This window comes from Theropithecus gelada, chromosome 2 (assembly GCF_003255815.1).
Source record: "Theropithecus gelada isolate Dixy chromosome 2, Tgel_1.0, whole genome shotgun sequence".
In the NCBI taxonomy this organism is placed as follows: domain Eukaryota; kingdom Metazoa; phylum Chordata; class Mammalia; order Primates; family Cercopithecidae; genus Theropithecus; species Theropithecus gelada.
In genome coordinates this window covers 54,131,009-54,155,397 of record NC_037669.1, presented here as the reverse complement: position 1 = coordinate 54,155,397, position 24,389 = coordinate 54,131,009, and the positions used below count along the sequence as shown (strand labels likewise).

The following is a 24,389-nucleotide window of genomic DNA, read 5'->3' as shown; positions in this document are numbered from 1 at the left end:
GTTTTTAAAGGAACCCTCTGGCTACTGCCACAGGGTGGGTGATCAGGGACAGGTGTAGGAGTGGGAGCAACCAGGAGGCTGACTCAGTGGTCTAGGCAAGATATGGCAGTGACCTGGATTTTGTGATGCCCCCAGGAAGTGGATAGAAGACAATGACAGTCAAGACACGAGCAGAAAAGAAGGGAGAGTCAAGGATGACTCCAAGTTTTGGATTTAGGCAAAGGCAGGAAGTAAGACATTTGCAGGGATATTTGAAGGTATCTTTGCCACACTCTCACCCTACACTGAGCTCCAACAGTCCAACTGCCAGCCCCTCAGAGTGGTTTTGACTCACAGTGATCTCAGAAGGTCAGCTGACAAGGGACAGGAGGACCTTTAAGCCAGTGTCAAGGTCCACAGAGGTAAAGCTTTGTTTCTGCTACACTCAGCAACCATCACCGACCACATCCAACTTGTTCATCCTAGTCCGTCTCTCCACCACTGATTTTATAAATCAAAATCACTTAGGAGTTGATGCTAAGAAAAATTATTTTTTATATTCAGGTTTTAATGTCCAGAAGCCCATTTTAACTATCAAATTGTTTATCTCTAACTCACTGCTTCTCACTTCATGAGAGTTTCTTAGTAAAATTAATGTTTGCAGGCTGAACTATTTTGCTATGGCCTTGAGCAGCCACTCTGTGGTGGATGGGCTCAGCTGGGATGGTTGTACTGTTGCTTCTGGGTCTTGCTGGGAAGGTAAGGTGGTAACCAAGTGCACCATCTACTTAGGTGTCTGCATCACACCTCTCCAGAGATTTCTTAAGGATGGAGACATGAGTTTTCCTTCCACACTCAACTCTCTCCCCTGATCCCACTACAGCTCCAAGTTCTGTGCTCTGCAAAATAAATAGTCACAGTTGCCAGGAACAAGCTGTCCCTGTTACAGCCTGAATTGTGGCCCCCAAATTCATATGATGAGATCCTAACACTTGCCACTTCAGAATGGGACTATATTTGGATATAGGGTTTTTAAAGATGTGATTAAGTTAAAATGAGGTCATTAGGGTGGGCCCTTACCCAATCTGACTGGTGTCTTTATAAGAAAAAATTTGAGCACAGACATATTCGGAAGGTGAGGACACAGGAGAAGTCAGCTGTCTAGGAGCCAAAGAGAGAGGACTCAGAGGAAACCAGCCCTGCCAACACCTTGGTCTTGAACTTCTATCCTATAGGACTGTGAGAAATGAATCTCTGTGGTTTAAGCCCCCCTAGTTTGTGGTACTTTGTTATGGCAGCCCTAACATGAATACATGAATACAGCCCCAAAGCCAGCTCTCTCAGAACTGCAGCTCCAGGGACAGAAGGAAGACTATGTGACATTGACATTGGCTTTGAATAAAAAAAATTTGTTTTTGAGAAAAAGAACACTTTAGAATGAAAAGTGCCAACATAACCGTTTTTCTTATACAGCTGACTAGCAAAATGCACACACACACACACTGGTGGGGGCAGAGGATTTTTTCTTAACTCTAACTCCTCTTTGTGATTATATAAACAGTGAACATTCCACTGGGGGAAATTTAGAAAGTGCAGAAAAGCACAAAGAAAAAAACAAGTCACCTGTTATCCTCCCACACTTTTATATCTGTTTCTTCTATCTTCTCTTTCTCTCTCTCCCCAATCCTTTCTCTCTTGCTTACTTCTATTTTTGTCTACCTATTTTAAAAAATACAGTTTGGATTAATTTTGGCAAATTGCCTTTTCACTTAATACCGAAATATGAACACTTTCTCCTCCATTATTAAAAATTCATCTCAAACAGTTTCAATGGCTGCCCAGAATCTTCCTTCTGTGATCTATATTGCCACAACCGACTCCCAGTTCCCTGCTGCCAGCCATTCGCGTAGTTTCCTATTGTTAACTAATATAAATACTGCTGTGATACACATCCTTGTAGATCAATCTTTGTATATATTTTGGGTTATTTCCTCAGGGCAAATGTCCTAGAAGTGAAATTACTAGTTCCTTATATTTTGAAAGAGGAAACTTTTTAAAAGCCTTTAAAACTTTCTAGTAGGTTATGCCACTTTCAAGGGTATAACAATTTCTCATCACACATATTAAAAGATTCCCAGGGTTTCTGTTATAATTTTAGACATCTTCCAAAAATAAAAAGAAACAAACAAAATAAAACCCAAGTTACCTGCCTATAGTCAATACAAGAAAGTGACAGCCATCCCCGGATAAAATGAAGTTGCCCTTCAGGTGAGAGCCTGGTTACTTAAGAAAGGAAGGAAAGGAGGTGGCCTGGCTGTTTTCGCAGCATTCTGTGGAGTGGACACCCATCTTACAGATGATGAAATGGAGGCACAAAGGGGTAGAGTCATCCATATGCCCAAGTCACGCAAAGCTTGAGAAGGAAACAGTCAGGATTGAAATTCAATTTTGCCTGACTCCAAAGACCAAGGGCCTGGCCGTTATTCCAGAGGGTCTGTGAGTGCTGGTCTTCACACAGGAACAAACTCCTGAGTAGGGCAGCCGTAGGACGGCTCCCAGATCCAGCCCTGGTGTCCTGTTCTGCCTTCCCATCTTGCCAGCAATGTGAGGTAGTGGGTGTGCAGGACCAGGAAGATGCAAAGCTGGTGTGTGCCCTAAGGGAGCATAAGCTGGTGCGGCCCACCTGACCCTCACCAGGTGATGGCCAACATGCCCACCTGGCCATCTGCTCATCTGGAACACAAACCCTCATCACTGTGTTGACCCCACTAGAATAGCCACAGCTGTGTAACAGCCCAGACAAAGATGCACTAATGAAAACATGTATACAGATAAAAGCAGGAGGGAGAGCAAAAATACCCCAAACATGTCACGGCAGGGAAGTGAAATTATGAATACATTGTTTTATCCATTGTCCAGTCTTTTACAAATGTAATGTTGTTTCTGTAGGGATGTGGTAGCAAAATAAGGTCTTTGAAGTCAAATGGACTGGGTTCCAGCCCTGCGCCTGAATGGTCAAGTGACTTCGGGCAAGTCACTTCACTTCTCTGAGCCTCAGTCTCCTTGCCTGCACAATGGGGATAATCATTGCATCTTGTTCTCAGGATGAACCTATGTAAGAGGTAATCCTCAGTACTGTGCCTGGCACATGGTAGGACATGGCAAATACCAGTTCTCATGCAAATTAGCACTTCACTAAGCCCCAGGCATGAACAAGGAGACAAGGCCCTACCTTGGGAGGAGTTGAGTGTGGAGAGGAAGAGACAAGGCTATTGAGGTCATGAGCAGTGGAACAGAAGTAAAAGATCAAGTCCACATTATTTTCAGAAAATTATCATGCTTTCGGTCTTTAGCTCATGATGGCAGCAAAACTGGAGGAGGAGGCATGCCTCACCCCTGCCAGCTCTTTAGTCTCTCCCCAGCATCACCTTTTGCTTTTCTATCAAAAGGTAACCACGCCCCAGTTCCCAGAGCCCTGCTCTCTTCTGGGGCCAATCTGGTCAGATCACTTCTACAACACACATGTATGACCATGGGTTTCTAGACCACCCCAGAGAGCACTTGAGAAAACAACCATGAAAGAAACATGTGCTTATTACATAAAACTTAGAAAACACAGAAAATCCAAATTGCCCATAATCTCTAAACTTAGAAGTAACCACAGCTGACCTATAGATGATATTTTGATGGAAGCTTTCAAGGTTCCTTCCCCATGCTCTTCCAAGGAGCGACACGCATGGTGGTGATTTGGGCATTGTGACAGGTCCATGGGGAGGGGGTGTTGGGTGGGGCAGGTTCTCTCTTGTCAAACTTTGGAGCAGCGGCTAATTCAGCTTAGGAAGGAAGCCAGTTCTACACACACCCACCTGCAAGGCTGTCAGGGAAGTGCCACCCCAGAGCCACTGGCAGGGGATCTGCTGGCCCATTCCAGAGAACTCCCAGGTAGTCCCCCCAGGATAAAGAGGCTGTGTCTCCTAAGACTTGTTTGTAAACAGATGGTTCAGAGCCTCAAGCTTGTTTTCCCGGGGACACTATGATGATGAGGGTTTCAGGCTAGCCCACAGTGGCCCCATTTACCCAAGACAGGGGCCAAAGACGGTGCTCCTAGGGCCAGCTCAATGCAAAAGGCCACTGAGCTCCAAGGACCTCTGTAGGCTCCCAGGCCCCACCCAGGCTCCCCCTTCTCAAGGCTTCAAGTCAAAAACACCCCTCAGTGGACTGACCTCAGGGAGATAGTAATTGAAAAACCATCTGATGGCGTTAAAAGATGCCGACGTGTGGATGACAGATATGACAGCCCAGAGCCCACACAGGAATATTGCTCTTTATCTCAAAAGGACATTTAGTAAGCCAAGCACACTTCTCTTTTGGTAGAATATCACACCAAGGTAAAGTGGCAATGCGTAGGCTCTGTGAGGACTGGGGAGGTGGTCACCCGCTGGAAATAAGCCCGAACTGCAGCTTTCAGACCTGCTTCTGCCTTTACTCCTCCTCTACTAATAGCAGGAGTTTTTGAAAGCCACTGCTGAGGGCTTCAGTGTTGGGAAGTGGGCTAGGGAGGCTGAGCATTGGACAATGGGGGTGGAATGGGGGTGGATGATTGTGCAGAGAGGCGGTCTGCAAACTGGGCGTTTCTAAATCAAGGCAGCCAGAAGCTCTGGATGCACACAGAGGCGAGTGGGCTTCTATGGGTGCCCCCAGGTGAACCAGGACCCATGGCTCTCACACTCACCGTCTCCTTTGGGGTTCACAGTCCACGCTCTAAGTGCAGGGAACCCTAAGAGAAAACGAGATCAGAAAAGCACGTTAAGGCGGCTTGTATTTTCCGAGTCAGAAACTGGGGGCCAGGGATTCAGATCTGACTGAAACAGTTTTAAATGTACTGTTTGAGCCAATCCTAGTATAGAAACCGGAGGATTTCATGCAAAAGTCAGGCTTTCTGGCTCTGCTGGGGAGGGCTGCATCTCTGGGCCAGGTGCCAGCAGGATAGGCTCCCCTCTGCTCTGGTGTCTGATGCTGCGACCTGCAAAGCTTAGTTGTGCCTCCTCCCTAGAGACAAATCTCCCAGGCTTGGCTGGGCATCCTCCCCTCTCCCCTCCCTTTGCTGGATCCAGACACACAAACTGGGAACTCTGGAGGAAGACAGCTGGGCTTGTCTCTTAGAGAAACCAAGGGTGAGAAGGTAAAGTCAGGCTCTGGACAAAGTCTGGGGTTGGGGCCCTTTCCAATATCCCTGGCCTGTGGCTCTGGGGACTGAATCAGTCAGGGACTTGGGGGCATCCCTGTCATTTGAGGAGGGTTTAAGGAAGGAACTCTACAAAGGTGTGGCAGGAGTAGGGAAACCCGGAAGGATGGTGCGGCTCCTGGGACAAGCGAAAGCAGGGGGGGATTCCTTTCCTGAACTCCTAGTCCTGAAGGAGATGGGAGGATGGGGCAGCTTCCAGAGAGGGCTGTGCAGAGCAGATGCTTGATGGGAGCTGTCACCTGTGATCAAAGTATGCAGCCAGCCCAAGGGACCCTGACCCTGAGGGAGGGAGGTGGGAGACTACACACTCTAACTTCCCTCCTGGTCACTCTATATCTCGCCAGAGCTCCTCATTGGCCAAACCTAACAGGAAGCCAGAGGGAGAGGAAGCCCATTGGTGCAGTCCTTACCAGCCACCTCCCTGGACACACAGCAGGCAGGATACCAGTGCTGAGCAGATCCTGAGGGGCAAATGGCAGGCATCCGGCACCATGGCCCTGCCTCCCTGTGCCCTACTCACTCACAGGGTTCACACCCTCAGGCCCCAATCCAGGGCTAACCAGGTCCTACAAAGTGTCTGAAGGCTCCATTCTACCTCACTGACTATGAGTTGGCACTGAGCACTTGGTGCCGAGCCCTCCTGAGCTCTGCTGTGCTGCTCAGCTGGCCTGAACCTGAGCTTTTGCTCTGTCCTCTGGCGCCCCGCCCTTGCTACCCTCACCTTAGCACCTGGAGCTTGCTGGGCCCTGATCCTCCTTCCCCCCTCCCTCCAACCTGTTCTCTTCTACTGCACACCCTTCAAATTCCTACCACTGTTGAGCCAGCCTGTCCCCTTCCCAGAAAAACAGCCCATCCCAGAGTTCACAGTGATCCAGGAGCCCAGTTGCAGGGAACCCACAGCCACGAGGCCAACACAGAGCAGTCACGGGGCCAGCTCCGGAACCCTAGAGCTCCCTGCCCCAAATCTTTTCTGGGAAAAACATGAGCCCGACAAGAGGCAGCCAAATGCAGGGTTTCTTGGAACCCGGAACTAGAAGTGATCATCAGCTTCAGCACCTGCTTTGTATAGATGGGGAAACTGAGGTCAGGAGAAGGGTGGAGCTTGCAGTGACCACACAGCCAGAGAGTGGCAGTGCCAGTATTTTGTTTGCTGTCCCTTCCTTCTGGCCTGGGATCCATGAGGCCGCGGCCATGTCAGGAGACTGGAGTTAGCTCCCTTTGACAATAGCAGTGTTACTAATAAGGCCAACTTGGAGGGGTTCCTCTGAGCAGGCACAAAATCTAAATCTAAATCTAAAACCCCAGAGTATTTACTCCTCACTACAACTGCATGAGGTGGGCACTGTTATTACTCCCACATTACAGGTGAGGAAGTTGAGTCCCAGGGAAGTTACATGGTACTCACAGCACAGAAGCAACCACGTCAACATGCCAATAAGAACAACCAGCACCGCTGGCCAGGCTGTGCTCCCGGGCTGGCCCTGTGCAGAAGCCCTCACACGCAGTGCCCCATTAAGCTTTATCTGGAGCATCACTAGCTGCACGGTCATTGAGATGCCCTCACTGTTTTGTCCATGCATTGGAGCAAACTGACCTGTGAAATTAGGCCCACGTCTCCACGTCTGCTGACCTTCTGTGGGCCTTTCCCTGATGTCTCCCTGATGCCCATACGAGGCAGAAAGCTGAAAACTGGCCACCTGTCACGCCCAGCACCTTCTAGCCGTGCTCGAGGGGCCTCCCCGGGCTCCCCTGGGCCCACCTGCTCCCTGCCTAAGGCCCTGAACTCCTGTAGACTGTAGTGTCATCCTAGGGCTGTGGGCGGCCAGGCCTGTCTGTATCAGCGGTGCCCCCGTCTTCTCCAACAGGGACTGTTGGGATGAAAGATTGATGAGTGATCTGTCCTCACTAGTGAATTTTTAATTACGGAAGAAAGGAGACCCCAGCCCCTGGCCCAAACCAGGACTGTGGGGAGGATGGTTCTTGGATGTCACCACTGTTAAAATTTCATCTGCATTGACAGCAGCCATGAACCCTGCATACAGGTTTTTCTGTCCATAAATGAAGGTGAAGGCCTGGGATGGAAAACAATTGGTGAAATTGGAAAAATCCCCTGACTTCTAACATGGATGGTTCTGGAATGATACATGAGTAACTGAGCTTAGGCCCCCAGAAGGCCAGGGGCAAGTCCAAGCAGAGCAGGCAGTGGGTGTGAGAGGCCGGAGCCATCCCAGCTGTTGGAATCTATGATTCTTGCCCTTCTAAATTGCAGGTGACCGCACCTCTCACCCTGGATCCTTTTACAGTGAACCAGCTGAGATGGGGCTGAGCTCAGAGCATGGCCTGGGGGCCTTGTAGAGGCTTTAATCAGGAACAGGGCCCAGGTAAGCCACTGTCCCAGAAGAGCAGGATGCCTGTGGGATCATCCATGACTCAGGTGGGCCTAATTTCACAGGTCAGTCAGCAAAGTGAAATCATCGCCTGGGCTTGAATCTTGGATCCATAGCTTCCTGGCCCATGTTCTTGGGCAAGTCACTTCGGCCTCCTGAGGTTCAGTTTTGTCTTCCATAAAATGGGGGTAGAAACAGCTCCTGCAGAGGGCTGTGGTGAAGATAAGAGGAAAGGATGTATAGAAAACACTGAGCACTCTGCCTGGCCTTGGTCAGTTCCTTTTTTTTTTTTTTCCTGAGGAAGGGGCTCTCTCTATTGCCCAGGCTGGAGTGCAGTGGTGCAACCATAGCTCACTGTAACCTCAAATTCCTGGACTCAAGCAATCCTCCTGCCTCAGCCTCCTGAGTAGCTGGGACTACAGGCACAAACCACCACACCCGGCTAATTGTTTAAAAATGTTGTTTGCGGAAATGGGATTTTGCTATGTTGGTCTTGAACTCCTGGCTCAAGCAATACTCCCACGTTGGCCTTCTGAAGTGCTGGGATTATAGGCCTGAGCCACCGTGCCTGACTGGTGAGTTCTTGATCAACAACCCAACAAGGAAGAATAAACTACCCATTCTACTTTCAAATGGTTTATAAACTAGTGAGGATCCCACACAGCCCAAAAACAAAACTCGAAAGGAAGAATGGAAGGGGAGAAATCAGGGCTGGAGGCGAGGGATCATTTTAACTTGGGGGTGGCAATCAGGGAGGCTTCATTGAAGATGAAAATACACCTCCAAGCACTTTCATCCTTCGAAAGCTCAGGGACTAATCTCCTTGGGTGGAAGTCCTGCCTGCATCCTGAAGTTCTCTCTAGGAAAATTGGGTGGCAATGAGGTTCCAGTGTGTACCTGGTTCTCTGTGATACCACTGTTCAGTCAATAAAGTCATGAGTCATTGGCTCCAGGAGCCCCAGGATTTCCACAAGTCCTGTCTCCTCCAGGAAGCCTCTCAGGATTGCTTCAGCCCACATGAACCTCATTCTTCTCACATGCCAGTAGCACCCAAGGCCCAAACAACATGCCCTAAACAGCCTGCTTCCAAGGTAGAAGCCTTGGGTTCTAATTCCAACTCCACCCTCTGCTCCCTGTGAGATGTTAGGCAAATGCCAGCTGCTCTTGGGGCCTGAGTTTCCTTGTCTGTGGAAAAAGGGTTGGACTAGCTTAGAGTCCCTCAGAGTGAGCTCTGGGGAGCGCTAGTCTTTCAAGAAGCTCCCTGTAGCTCCCATCCCCCTTGTAGATTTCACAAGGCAATGACTAAGGCTCTGATAAGTCCTGCGGCATAGAAACCAGCTTAGTTTGGTTTGACTCAGCATTTCCCATATTAACTAGACTTTGAAATCCTTTTTGGAATGAATTAGCATTTCTTAGAATATACTTTAGGGAATACTTTAGAGAATCAAAGATCTCTCAGGTACCTTCCTTCTCTGTCATTCAGAGATTTAGTAAGTCTAAAGTGTGGAATTTCACCCCTTCAGGAACTTCTCCAAAATGTCTTTCCTTTATTTCTGGCCTAGATATGAGGCCCCCCTGCCTCTACCAGCGCTCAGGGCAGGCTCTATGTCTGGGTCTCCATCACAAGAATCCCTGTGTTGCATTGGTGGGTGTGTCTCAGCCTGCAGTGGCCATATGCTCTTGAAGGAGGGACTGTTCCTGGACGCTGGTGTGTCCAGGGGTTGACAATCTCAGTGCCTGAAATGTCAGTGTATGCTCAATCAAAGTTTTTTTTTTTTTTTTTTTTAATTTATTTATTATTATTATACTTTAAGTTGTAGGGTACATGTGCATAACATGCAGGTTTGTTACATATGTATACTTGTGCCATGTTCTTAGCAAACTATCACAAGAACAGAAAATCAATCAAAGTTTTTGAACACAGGGGTGAGGTTTTAAGTATTTAACAAGCAGCATGACCTTGTCATGTGCCAAGGGGGATGCTAGCTATAAATAACTAACAGGGCTTTCCTGACCTTGCTTGCCAGTCAAACATCAGCCCTGGTGGAATGAAGGAATGCATGAATGAATGAGATATAAGACCTGTATAAGAGATTGTAACTATTAACTAAAGAGGAAAAGTACTTTCTAAGGCAAAGCCCAATGTTGTGTTTTTTAAATGTTTTCCCTTTTCTGGACTTTTCTGGCTTGGCTGTTCAGATGTGCGGGTGAGGGCTTGGTGGTGCAAAGATACCGGACTCCCACCATGGCACCAGGCTGGAGCCAAGGCCAGATGGGAAAGCAGGCCTTTCTGTGTCCTTAACAGAGCTGGCAGCAGCTTTGGTATTTCAAATGCCCTTCTGAAATCTGAATCCAAAATGAAACAATTTTTCAAGTAAATAATACCATTGATGTTAGTGTTGCTGCAGGAGGTTCAGCAGGCCCCAGAAACTCAGAGGTGAGAACGTGCAGGGCGCCCTCGAGGCACATCCCAACCCAAACGTGGGTATTCTGGCTACACAAGGTCTCTGGCTCCTCGAGGCTACCTGCCTTGCAGGGGAAGGAACAGTCTGTGGGTACTTAAGGCATTGGCCTAGCTAAGAGACATATTTTTTTTTTTCCTGATTATACTTGATAGTGCCCCAGGGACATTCAAAAATGCCACACCTTGGGACCCTATGCTGTCACGGGCTTCGGAGGCCTGGGTCAAGAGTGAGAGGGTGAAGGGTGGTGGAGCCAGGGGGAGGAGTCTTGCAGCTGCAGGGGAGATAAGAAAGGGTCAGGGCCTTCTCTGAGTGATGGGCAGCCCCTGGCACCTGCTGAGCTCCCGGATGGGATGGCTTCAGATTCCCGTATTGGTTTCCTACTAGGCCAGGATTTGACGCAGATACTCCCTGGTTTGGGTTACAGAATCCGGATCATGGCTTCCTGACCCTTGGCTTCTTGGGCGGTTTGTGGAGGAGGGGGAGGTGTTGAGTTTTCAAGAGGGGCCGGGCCCAGGGTGCATTCAGAAGGCTTGGAGGAGAGTGGCTAGGATGGAGCCAGGGCTACCCCTCTCTGGCGGGAGTGGTGCCCCCACACTCAGGGACCTTCAGCAGGGACCGCCTCCCATTGCCACCCAGGGACGGGAGGCACACTCTGGGAAACCTCCCCAAGGAGAAAGTCTGAGTTTAGTGTGTGTATCTTATGTTTAACACCTCCCCGACGCTTGCTAAATTCTCTCTTAAACAAGGAGAGCAGACCTCCACTGGTAGGATGCAGTATCCACCCAGGATTTAATAGCATCAGCAGTCTGCCTTCTTTTTCTAAAGTTTTTTTAAATTGTTACTTTCTATTTATGACAGCTGTTACCATTTTTTCCCATTTATGGTAGCAATAAAGTTTCACTCTATAATAAGTTTATTTTGGTTAAAAAAAAGTGAGCTCATTTGAATAAAGATTTTCAGTACTTTTTAGCACAGGTGTTCTGATCTCCAGGTGTGGAGGGAGGGAAAGAAACAACTGGAGTTTGGGAAACTCTCATCTAGTCCAACCTACCCACAGCAGAGATGGGCACACTGAGTCCCAGAAGACAGAGGCATTGCCCAAACACACCTCGTTATAAAGGACTGAGGCAGGGTAAAGGACTCGGAGTTGGGGACTCCAGCCTTTTTCCACTTTGTTGTTTCTTCTTTGTGAGGCCAGGATGTGAATGTCTCTCTTGGTGTGATCCTCACAAGGTTGGGAGGGGTGGGGGGAATGTGGGCTCATCGACCTACTGCCCCCAGGGTCCTGGGGGGCTCTGTAGGGTCTGGAACTGAGTGAGCCTTTACATCTCTACCCCACAGAGCCGGTCGCAGAATTGATGCTTAGTGAGAACCTGGTGAAAGGATGGATGGATGAATGGATGGCTAGAAAGAAAAGTGGATATATGGAGATATAGATAGAGAGAGAAGGGGATGGACAGATGGATGGATGGATGGATGGGTTGGTGGATGAATTGGTGGTTGGAGAGGTTGATAAATGAATAGATGGAGATACAGATGGGGAGAGAAAAGGATGAGTGAATAAAAGGATGGGTGGAGATGTCAATGAATAAATAATTTGGCTAATGACTTAGGATTCTCCCTGTCCCATTACCTACCCAAGGTTATTTTCATTCCTTTAGAGAACTAGCAGAAAGTTCACACACACACACACACACACACACACACACACACACACACACACCCTTTTCATTTACCAGTGAGACACTGAGGCAAACATAAATGACATTGCCCAGGGGTCCAGGGCCCGGGCTTCTCATTTTGCTTTTGAAACTCACTCCCCAGACTTGGATGAGTTGCCTCCCTTCTCTGGGCCTCCATTTCCCCATGTGTAAAACAAGAGTGAGTGAGTCAACTAAGTCCCACCCTCCTAGCATCCTGTGGCTCCTTTAAGGCCTGCCAGACGCCAAAGCTTCCCCATGCCCCACAGTGTGGACGGCAGGTTCTGAATCTGTCAGATAGACTGGGCTTCTCTAAGAGGCAGGTGCTTTCCTGCAAGGGGATGTGCCAGAGCCAGCCAGACAAGCAAGTGGTCCCTGGGGGCAGCATCAGCATCTCGCTCTGCCTTTGGGACCAGCTTATGTAAAGGAGAGAATATTGGAAAGACTGGTGACATGAGGTCAAGGCTTCAGTACCCTAAGAGATGCCTCCTTTCCTATATAAAGCTGTAATATGGAGGCCTGGACAAACAAAGGTGGGAGGACAGGGCAGGGGCAGGAGGGAGAGGCTTCTGGGTTAGCCAGTCCTGGGTTCAGATCCTGCTCCTGCCACTTCTTAGCTGTGTGACCCTGGGCCAGTTCTCCCAGCCTCTCTGAGCCTTATCATCCTCCAAAATGTGAGAAAGATTCTGCTCCCCCTCGCTGGAGCCTTGTGCAAGGTTGGGTGTAATAGATGCTAGCTTACTGTCCTTCCAGTCTGTGAAACGCAAGGGAAGAGCCTGGATCTTCTTCACTAGGAATTTCCCCACTTAGTAAATGTTTATTGAGCACTTACCATGTGCCGGGCCCTCTCCCCTGCTCTGGGAATGTGGTGGTGAGCTAAGGCAGCCCCAGTGTCTGACCTCGTGGCCTTCACAGTCTGATGGCCGTTTACCAAATAGTCACTCAAATAAGTGGGAAATGTCACCTGAGATAGGTTCCGTAAAAAAGGTGGGGTGGAGGAGGGGCTACATCCTGGGGCCCACTTTGTGTGATGATCCTGGGCCAGGGTCATCAGGGAGGTGACTCAAGCTGAGACCTGAAGCTATGCAGGTGAGGAGCAGGTACAGGTGTTGGGGGCAGGGGAGAGGCTGGGCGATGCAAAAGCCTTTTGCGGGAGGGGCGTGGAACATTCCAGGACCAGTGGGGAAGCCGGTGTGGCTGCAGCAGGGGGTGAGGACGTGCATGGCCTCAGACAAAGCTGGAGACCAGAGGCCTGACCACCCAGGGCCTCAGGAGCCATGGGCAGGGCTTTGGGCTTTCTCCTGAGAAAAATGGGGAGCCATTAACAAATGTACAGTAGAAGGGTGAGAAGTCTGTCCTTTGCGGGTAGACAGTGGGTGCAGGACTCCCAGAGGGAGGCTGAGAGCAGTGAGGTGGCCATGCCACCATCCAGGCAAGAGGCAATGGTGGCCAGACTGGGTGGTGGCCACAGAGTGAACAGCAGCCAGGAGCAGTCCTTCTCCAAGCTCTGGTGAATGACTGATGTGCAGGGAAGAGATGCCTGTGGAGTCCTCTAGGACGTCCTCTGCCTCCTTTCACTGCTCTCTCCTAAGGCCCTAAAGCTCAACCACAGCCCTACAGCCTGAGGCAGGCCTCAGCGCAGGACAACTTCCCTGTAGTAGGGCGTCCATGCAATAGTGAAAGTGATGGCGTTCACAATTCCGACCCACGGACTTCACTGTTTACAATCTCCTTTCACAGCCTTTATCATAGTCGCTCCTCACAGCAACTGCCACGGTGGGAAAACCCAAAACCAACCTCTTTCCTGCATCCCTTTGGAAGTAGAAAGGCAGTCACCATGGTGGGACTGTGGTTATAAAGTTGATGCTCGTTATTTGTGGTAGTTCTGCTCTATAAAGTCACTGTGGGTGCTGAATTGGCAAATGCTGAACCTTTGCTCCTAGGAAATACGGGGTCAGGTTCCTGGGAACCTCTAGTCACAACATTTTCACCAACTGATCAATATATAACCTTGTTTTAAGTATTTTTTGTTTGTTTAAAGATGCCTTATTTAATACCTATCGTTGGCTCATTAACGTTGGGCTCCCAGCCAACAGCACCATAACTCACGCCTGGATGAAGCTGCCTAACACACCGTTTTCTCCGTAGGGCACAGCCCGGCCTCCTTGGCTGAGGAACACAAAACAGCACGGCAGCACTGCGCTTCAGGGCCATTTCAAACAGCAAATCCACCAACAGAAAGCACACAGAGTGGGAAATATGTGGTACCACACAGACTGCAGGAGGCACCCCTGCTTATGGGACGAGCTTAAAGCAGGAAGACAGAGCGTCACCTGGCTCCACCTTCATTGGGGACATGCTGCGGGCAACTCCCATTTTCCACCGCTCTGCACATGCCTACAAATCACCACAAAAGCACTGTGAGTATTGATCTGGGTATACATATTATCTGGGTATATACATTTTAAGGAGGAGGCGGACTCGCGCATATGGACTCCACAAAGAAGTAGGATGTGTTGATCACTCATTTGTTGGTGTGGCCCACTTCCCCCCGACGGCCTTCCGTGTGCCACATGCCTTTCCGGTGCTTGGGAGACCACAGGTATCAGCTCAGCCGATCCTCACCTGCCCTGTGGGTAGAGGCGTTGTTTTTCGGAGGCAAAGGCATAGAGGTTTGGTTGCAGGCGGAGGGTCCCACAGTTGGGAAGTGGCCAAGCAGGGATGAAACCCAGGGATGCTTCCTCCAGAGTCCAGCTCCACTGCCCAGGCTTCACCTGCACGCTCTCATTCTAAAAGCTGTTTTCACACCAAATCTCTTCAAGCCCTCTTTATTTCCCACTTCCTGCCAAGTAAGCAGTTCAGCTCACAAACTATATTAATCCCTGGCATAAATTCATTTAAACAAAATATTGCCAAGCAACGCAAAAGCAGAAATCCTCTTACAACCCACATGGGTATCGATGCTGTGCGTGTGGAAGGGCTGAGCCTCTTAGTGTCTGATTGTAAACACACCCAAATCTGTGACAAAGATGGGGCAGAGCCAGTGGAGAAGCCACCAGGACAAATCCCTTATCCTCGGGGACAGACAGACCTCTCGCTGCCCATCCATGGCCGGGAGCGTGGGGCGTTGCTCCTTGCCTGCTGGTTTGGCTGAGTCTCCCCCATCCTCACAGACAGCAGCAGGCAACACTTAAAAACTGGCCACCTTTGAGTGGTAACACAGTTTCATTTAAAAATTTTTTATTTTTCACTTTTAAGTTCAGGAGTACATGTGCATGTTTGTTACATAGGTAGACTTGTGTCATGGGGGTTTGTTGTACAGATTATTTCATCACTTAAGTATTAAGCCTAGTAGCCATTAGTTATTTTTCCTGATCCCCTCCCTCTTCCCACCGTCCACCCTCCAAGAGGTCCCAGTGTCTTGTGTTCCCCTCTACAGGTCCATGTGTTCTCATTATATAGCTCCCATTTATAAGTGAGAACATGCACATGCAGTATTTGGTTTTCTATTCCTGTGTCAGTTTGTTGAGTATAATAGCTTCCAGCTCCATCCATGTCCCTGCAAAGGACACGATATTGTTCTTTTTTATGGCTTCATAGTATTCCATGGTGTATAGGTACCACATTTTCTTTATCCAGTCTACCACTGATGGGCATTTAGGTTGATTCCGTGCCTTTGCTATTGGGTAACACAGCTTTATGATCCTGCATATTTAATTTTCCACAGCCCCAGTTTGTAAAATGGCTCAGGGGAAGTTATTGTTATTAACACTCTGCATTTATACTGCACTGAAAACTTTATAAAGCACTTTCACACCCAGTGGTTGGCTCCATGTTTCTCCAAACTGAGAGGTAGGTAGTGCTATTAGCCCAATTTGGCAATGAGGAAAGCAAGGCTAAGTTTGGGGGGGGTGGGAGCACACAGCCAGCGGGAAGCCGGGTTGTGATTTGAACTCATGTCTTTGGTTTCCCAGTGGCACAGTCTTTCAACTACTTCCTCAGGCAGAGAAAGAATAATTTCTTCTTTTGGTGGATCAATTCCAAATTGGAAAATGTGTTTCAGAATAGAAGGGAGTAGTAATGAGCACAGACCCTGAGCCACACAGCTTGGTTTGCAGCCCAGCTGTGTGTCCTGGAGTAAGTTACTTACTCTACGTGTTTCAATTTCTTTATCTGTAACTCTGTAAAGTAGCATCTACCTGGGAGGGTGGTCACAAGGGTTAAATGAGTCAGTATTTATAAAGTGTTTAGTACAGGATCTGGCACTTAGTAAAATGCTACTTAAATACCTAGGCATACATCAGAAGAAAAAAACATTTGCAGAATTTGCTGTTGCCCAACCTTTTTTATTTCCTAATGTGGCTGAACTACATGTTGATTTGTTGTAATTAATATTACTATTAATAGCCAAGTGATAGGTCCATCTTTCCTTTAGGATAAACATTATTAACCCATTTTACAGATGAAGAATCCTGAGGCTCAGAGAGGTGACATGACTTGCCCAAGGTCACACAGTTGGCAAGTGGCAGAGCAAGGCCTCCAATTGAGCTCATTCAGCCTGTGCTATTAATCAAACTGCCACCCCTCCAATCAATGGCACTCAAGCTCCTTGAGGTCCAGGCTTTGGGGAGGGAGGTCTTTGCAAGGCGGCTGCTGTGGACATGGTGGGACAGACCATATAAAGTGGCCCTCACTCCCTCCCCCAGGCTGGCCCTGCACAGGTCCTGGCAGCCTGGAAGACAGCCTCGGGTTCCATACAATGGGTTCTGCCTCCCTTAGAAAGGAGCCCCAGGTCCCCTACATGCTAAGAAAGAAGGATCAGAAATGTTTCCATATCAAATATAGCATCAGGATTAAAATCAGAGCGGTATTTGGAAAGTGCCAGGAGATTTAACGTGGCTTGCTGCTAATTTCCCAGTTTTGTTTCTTATAAAAGAGGTTTCAGGAGGGCTATCTCTTACCCAAAGTGAGTTGCTACTAAAGATGAACTATTGTTGCACATTCAGAAGAGAGAATGGGCTTTGACCTTAATGTGAAGCAGGTTCCATGAGGTCCTCAGCCTGGACTGGGAGCCTCAGGTTCTAAGCCTGGCTTGACTTCTATGGCTGTGTGACTTTAGAAAAAATTTTCCCTTCTCTCTGCCTGAGGAGCAGTGGGGCGGGAGCCATAGGCTGAATCCAGCCTGCAGATGTTTTTTTTTTTTTTTTTTATGGTGGGCTTGGAAAGAGTTTTAAATACTAGGAAGAAGACATATAAAAGTGCAGATTTCTGGACTTTCTTTAAAAATGGGAATACCAGGTTCCTGGATCTCACACTCCCCACAAGATTAACAACTGTCTGGTGCCGGGTGTGACTACTCTCATAGAGAGGCCGCAGTCCCCACCACTCCCAACTGCTCATCTCCCCATTTTCACGCAGCATGGCATCAGCATGGCCCTGGGGACACTGGAGTTTGCCACGGGGCAGGCCAGTATCCTCTGTGGGGTCTTTATGTGGTACATTTACTGTTTTCAAGAATGTCCCTACACTGTATCTGTCTTTGTTCTAAGGCTCAGTGAGGTCAGGGATCTTACCATACTCAACCTCGTTACCTCAGGGCCTGACACACAGTAGGTGCGTCATAAATTTCTGATGAAACAATCTGAGACAAAGTTAATGACTGTGGCAACCTGGAGTAAACACTGGATGAGGAGTCGGCAGGGCCTGGCATTGAGCTCCGGCCTCGCCACAAAGGGACACTGGGCATGGGTGGGTCCTTTCCCCTGCCCTGGGTTTCTCTGTTAGCATCTAAAGAGGATGAGCCAGCTCTGCCAGTCCTCTGCAGGTGGCTCTACACAGCCCTGCACAGGGTTGGGCACTGAGCAAATTCTGGCTCTGTCCCCACAATGTTACTGGGCCTCTTTGCAGTGACAGCCCAGGAATGGTGACAGCCCAGGAACAGGGAGGCCCAGTAGACCTGCTGCTCATCCCTGCTCCCCTGGCGGCTATCCTGCTCTCCTCCCCTCGCCCTGACTTGCTGGAGGGCACAGCCCTGCCATAAGGGCATCTGAGGACACTCAAATGGAGGGGGCCACATTTCCGTGTGACTTCTGACCACGCCCTCAGACAGCCTGGCTGAACCAAGGCTCCCTCAACATGAAGCTGAAAAAAAGCAAAGAGATGCAGGGGCTGGCTGGGAACAGGGACCCTGAGCCGTACAGGCCTGGGAGTGGAATCCTTGCTCTTCCACCTCCCAGCTGTGTGACCTTGGATGAGTGACTTAACCTCTCTGAGTTTCTCTCCCTTCATCAAGAAAATGAGAATTCTAATGGCTGTCTTATAGAATCGCTGTGGGGGTTAAATGAGTTAACACATACGAGTGCTTTCATGAATGCCATTTCTCCCACCCTGCCTCCACTTCCAAAAGGTTTCCCCACCAGGGTTGCCATCCACTGATGCAATAACAGCAGATAGGATGCCCTCCATCCTGGATTTGCTGCCACTTACCAGAAACAATCTGTTTCTCTTAAAAGTCTGAAGACCTATTAATAATGTTTCCTTTTTTTGAAGTTAACAAGCCTTCATTTATTAATCAACATGGACCAAGAAGGGCATCTATTAGTCACTAATACTTTAGTATGAATTTCTTCACATCAAATGCCTTCTTCCCTGATGGTAATACATGGCAATAGAGATTTTAATGAAGGAAGGGCATGATATTGAAGCACTAGGCCCTTCACAAGGGCGACCAGTATGCAAGAAAAACTGAAAACCTGCCAGGGGAGGTAGACTAACTTAACCTTTAATATTCTAGCACTTTCTGAAATAATAGCTCTGAGTAACAAAGCTTAGGTAAACCTGCACCCTTGGGCACAAGATCTTCCGTCCAGTTTCCATTTTATAGTTGAGGCAGGGCAGCCTCTATTGGCTGTCCCCCCAACAGTTATTCTCCTCCCCTTTCTCCATGCTGCCAAGACATAACAGAGGCAAGAAATGCCTGATACTCACTTTCCTAGATTCCTTCCCAGCTAAGGGTGGCCATCTGACCCATTTTAGCCAATAAGATTTCCGCTCAAAGGATCCCAGGTAAGAATGCCTCACCCCCCAACCCAATCAAGAGAGAGAGATACACAAGGAGCACCCTTCTTCCTTGCCACCTTTCTGTTTAACTTTGGATGCTTCCCTGTGAGGAGGTGAGGCTTGAACCCATGGCAGCCATCTTGCAACCATGAGGCTGACACAATGAGATGGTGCCTGAGTTTCTTTCTGAATCAACCCAGGAGCCTCCTACTACCAGGTACTTATTACTTTGTTACTTTCAATCACATGTTCTGTTATTTACAGGCAAAGTTCTCCTAAGTGATGCACAAGGCATCTGAGGCTACATGACTTGTTTACAGCCATCTCACTGTCAATTGGTGGCAGCTGCATGGTGAGACCCTGGTTTCCATGGTTCCAGTATCTGCCATAGCACCATATCCCAAGGTGACCCCACTGGGGCCGTGTCCAATTCATCCTTGGAGACATCCCCAGGGGTGGCCCAAACAACTTCTCCACTAGGAAAACGTAGCTTCCATGGCCTCTCACAGATGCCCCAAGCCAGTCCCTGACGCCAGCCAACTGAACAATCTCCCTGATTCCAAAAAGAGCCCCAGGATCTTCTCTGTGGCCTTCTCTTGGGGTCACTGTGATATACAGAAAATATAAACCACATCTTTGGGAGCCTACAGTCATAGGCTTTGAGGGCTGAGAGAGCCCAGTACAAGTCACAAGTCATTTGAGTCAGTCCCCTGCCTCCAGCAGGGTGGCACGTCTTCTCCAGAGAAGAATGTGTGAATGCCTTCGAACCTTGACCCCATGACAAGTCACCAGGAAGGACCTTTACTCTCCTAAAGGAGCTCCCCTGTGAGCCTCCTGGCAGCCAGAACTCCACCACCAGCATGCATGCCCTCTGCCAAAATACAAATCTCCACCATTCCTAAGTATGAGCTTCAGGGAATTTTCTTGAGGGGCAGGTTTGGTGGGGAAGCCCTGTTATGTGGAACCAGGGCTTTTGTTCAAAGGATCAGAGGTTTGGGGTGGGTGTGTCACGGAGACATAACAGCGTATGGAATTGGTTGGTCCTACGTGATGGAAGACAGGGCCTTCCAACACTGGCAGGACCCCGAGATAAATGTCCCCGGGAATCGGGCAGGTATCACTGGCCTCTGTATGGGAGACAATACGGAGCAGGGGGTACTGTGAGGATGTGGAGGGTGTCACTGCTCAGTTCAAGGTTACCTGAGCTTCCAATTTTCAAGAGAAGTTGGAAATCCAGGTACTTCCATGTCATCTCTCAATTTGAAGAGGTTGGCAACTAATTCCAGTTTAAAACCCATAAATTTCAACATAGTCACAGGCTTTGCCTGAAGCCCCCAGTTTGGAGCCTCTGGGTGAGAGTTCCAGTGGTTAGGAATGTTGCACCCCAAGTAATCAGAAAATAGCTCTATAAGCCTCCTGCATTTCCCTTTCCGGCTCCAGTGACAGCCTGAGGACACCAGGCAACATGACTTTCCAGCTCTTAGGTGCCTACAACGGTGAAGTTTCTCCATCCTGCTTATGTGCCAGAGACTCTGAAGCCCATCGGGTTCCCCTCTCCCTCTCCAGTGTTCTGAGCACTAAGGATGGCAGGGGCAGACAAGAATCAGAAACAGCTGCCTAGAATGGTCTGCCACAATTTGGCCTTGGTGGAAAATTCCACCAGCACCTCCCAGGTAGCATTTTGCACGTGACAAGGACACGGCATCTGCAGGCCTCCTTCCATACGGCCCTGTGCCTGCCTGACCAGTATTGTGCCCTCTCGGTCATTCTCATCAGTCCCTGCCAGCTTTGCACTGACCAGGCCAGGCTGGAGTCGATAAATGGTCCCCCGGTGGGTATTTCACAGAGCACTCCCTGGACTTAGCTCAAAGAGATTCCTGCTGGCAAGGGACGTGGCAGTGACGGCTGCAAGTGTCACTTCCAGTCCTTCCTGCTGAGCCTCTCAGGGATGTAGGTAGGGTCAGAGGGCCCCCTGGAGCTACCCAAATATATTCCCAGGGCCCCAAATTCTGCACAAGTGCTCAAGGATGCAAACTCTGCCATTTAGCAGCCTGGAGACCTCTTACACCTAAGCATCTCTGCCTGATGAACGTCTCTGCCTGCCGACCCCATAGGGGTCAAGTTGTGGATAAGACTGGCACGTGACGTGCTGTTCCAATGTAAAGGCCAGTCTCTTCCTGCAGCCCATGAGCATTCTCCCAGCAACAGTTCCTCTGCTTTTGCCAACAATGACATGCCGCTTCACTCACCCAAGCACTCCTGCCTCAGAGTGCTAGGGACCTGCAGACAGAAATGCAAGGTGACAGTAGGGCAGGCTGTGTCATTTCCCAGGAGATGCACAGCCTCTCCTCTTAGGGCTTGTCTTGAAAGACTGGTTTCATACTCAAACCTCCTTCCTGGGCTGCAGGAGGCTAGGAGAATGGGCTCACTCAGGCCAAGGGGGCTGGATGTCTAAGATCCCAGGGAGATTAGGAAGAACTTCTAGAAAGAGGAATTGTTCTAACAGTCAAACTGTTTCATTGTTTCCCTGATTTAAACTGCTTGGGAAACTTCTGTTTCCAGCCAAGAAGGAGCAACAGAGACCAGATTTGCCCTCTCACCTGCAAAAAATGAAAAAATGAGCAAAATATATAAAACAACAGTTTGTTTGCATGATGCTGGACATCAGACAACAATGGTCAATGATAACTGAGAGATGAAAAACAAAAGAGGTAAGTCAGTGACTGCCCCAAATCACTGCCTTGAGAGGGTTTCAAGGCCATGGTTCGGAGCAGGGGGACCCAGGTGGAGCTCAGTGGACTCTGAGTTGAGGAGGTGGAGCTAAGAGTCCAGGACAGAGTATCAGAGAGGAGAGAGCTGCAGAAAGCTACAGAGAGAACCCTGGAGACCTGCAGAGGGTCCCTCTTGAGTATTCAGCTAAGTGCTAATCAGGGCCGGTGTGTGAGAAACCTACTCAAGTCCAGGGAAGGAACCATTGGAAATAATTAGTGGGAGCAAGGCCTAGCAGTTAGACAGGGCTAGAAATAGTGCTTGTTGCCATTAGCCAGACTGGGACATCTCAGATTCATGGATGTTGAGTTGAGTATTCAGAAGGATCTTGCCTCAGCAGTGGGGAACAATTAACACCAGACTTAGCACTGCTCTGTCCCTATCTAACAAATATTAAAAACAAGACCCAGTAAGATCACACTGTCTCCAAGTATCTTTATGTCCCAGATGTAACTCAAGAATATCGATAAGATTACAAAAATATCTAGTACTCAACGAGGTAAAATTCATAGTGTCTGGTATCCAGTAAAAAATTACCAGGTATGCAAAGAATCAGGAAATTACAATCAAAGTGAAAAGATAAATGAATCAATAAAAACTGACTCAGAACTGAATCAGATGTTAGAATTAGCAGACCAGGGCATTGTAACAGTTATTATAACTATATTCCATAAGTTCAAAAAGTTAAGTAAAGACATAGAGGATATAACAAAACCACAAATCAACCTTCTAGAGATGAAAACTACAACGTGTGAAATGAAAAAGACACTGGATGGGCTCAATAGCAGATTAGACACTGCAGAAGAAAAGATTAGTGAACTTGGAGATAGCAAAAGGAAACACAGAGAGAAGAGAGAATAAGAAACTGAAAAGAGTATCAGTGAGCTGTGGGGCAGCTTTAAATGGCCAACCGTATGTGCAACTGGAGTCCTCAGAGGAGAAGAGAAAGGAGAGGTAGTGTAGAAACAAACATTTGAGAAATAATGGCTGAAATTTTTCCAAATTTGATAAGAACTATAAACACACAGGCCTAAGAAGCTCAAAGAACCCCAAGCACAAGAAACATGGAGGAAACCACACAAAGACACATCAAAATCAAGTTGCGGAAAACAAGTGAGAAGGAGAAAATCTTAGAAGCAGCCAGAAAAAAATGCGTTGTAACAGAAGAACAAAGATAATGATGACAGACTTTTTTCACTGGAAGCAATGCAAGTGAGAAGACAGTGGGGCAACATCTTTAGATGAAAAGAAAAGAGAAGAAGCACACTGTATACATGCCAGTGAAAATATCTCTCAAAATCAAGGTAAAATAAAAACATTTTTAGACATAAAAGGCTGAAAGAATTCATCACCAACAGAACCATACCATAAGAAATGTTAAAGCAAGTCTTTCAGACAAAAGGAAAATAACAGATGGAAATATAGCTCCTCATAAGAAAGGAAGAGTATTTAGCAACTATATAGGCAAATATATAGGATTTAAAAAACATTTAAAATGTTAAAGAAGACAATGCTGCCTACACAAAAATAACAACAAAGAAGTGTGGTGTTTAAAATACATGCAAAAATCAAATGTATGACAATAATAGCATAAAGGTTGAGGGAGAAAAATCGAAGTATACTTTTGTAAGGCATACTGTATATGAAATGATATAATATCACTTGGAGATAGACTGTGATACGTTAAAGATGTACACTATACATGCTAAAAACATGACTAAAATAACAAAATACAGAATTAGAGATAATAAGCTAACAAAGGAAATAAAATAATGTAAAGATATCCAATTAATCTCAAAGACAACAGGAACTAGGGAAAAAGAGTGCGCAAAAACACATGAGACAAATAGCAAGACGATAGGTTTAAAGTTAACCATATCTATGATCTCAATAAATGTAAGTAGTCAAAACTCCCCAATTAAAAGGCAGAGATTGTCAGATTGGATTAAAAAGCAAAGTACAACTCTATGTTGTCTATAAGAAATGTGCTTCAAATATAAGGACACGAATAAGTTGAAAGTAAAATGATGGAAAAAGATATGCTATGCTAACATAATCAAAAGCTGGAGTGGCTATATTTATATCAGACAAAGTAGATTTTAGAGCAAAGAATATCAGCAGGGATAAAGAAGGTAATTTCATATCGCTAAGGAAGTCCATTCATTAAAGTGGAGATAGCAATCTTAAATGATTAAGCATCTAATAAGGGAACTTAAAATGCATGAAGCAAATATTGATGGAAATACAAGAGAAACAGAGAAATTCACAATCGTAGTTGGAGATTTCAATACCTCTCCCTCAATAATTGATAGATCAAGGGACAGAACTATTGGGAAAAACTTTAGGCAAAGTTGGGCAAATAGTTTTTATGTACATCACCAAAAGTACCATCCATAAAAGAACAAATAGATAAATTGGGCTTCATCAAAATTTAAAACTTCTGCTCTTGGAAAGACACTATTAAGAAAATGAAAAGTCATGAAAAGCCCAGCAGAATTCACTCCAGATGGCTCCAATGAGAGACTTTAATGCAGGCATGGGGTTATGGGAAGAATATTGTTCATTCTGGCTACTATAACAAAATACAATTAAGTGGGTAGCTTATAGGCAACAGAAACGTATTTCTCACAGTTCTTGAGGCTGGGAAGTCCAAGGTCAAGGTGCTAGCAGATTTGGAGTCTGGAGAGGGCCTCAGACAGTGCCTTCTCACTGTATCCTCAAATGGTGGGAGAGACTGTCTGGTTTTCTGGAGTCTCTTTTTTTTTTTTTTTTTTTTTTTTTTTTT

The 24,389-nt window shown here is 47.5% G+C and overlaps 1 protein-coding gene across 1 annotated transcript in view; it reads right to left on the bottom strand.

Moving 5' to 3' along the window:
- Window positions 1-24,389, bottom strand: part of ATP2B2 (ATPase plasma membrane Ca2+ transporting 2) — a 382,654-nt gene that overhangs the window by 297,182 nt on the left and 61,083 nt on the right. Inside the window, exon 2 of the mRNA XM_025377226.1 lies at window positions 4,712-4,756. The gene's annotated coding sequence lies outside the window, so the exon portion shown is untranslated. The remainder of the gene's footprint in view (window positions 1-4,711; window positions 4,757-24,389) is intronic.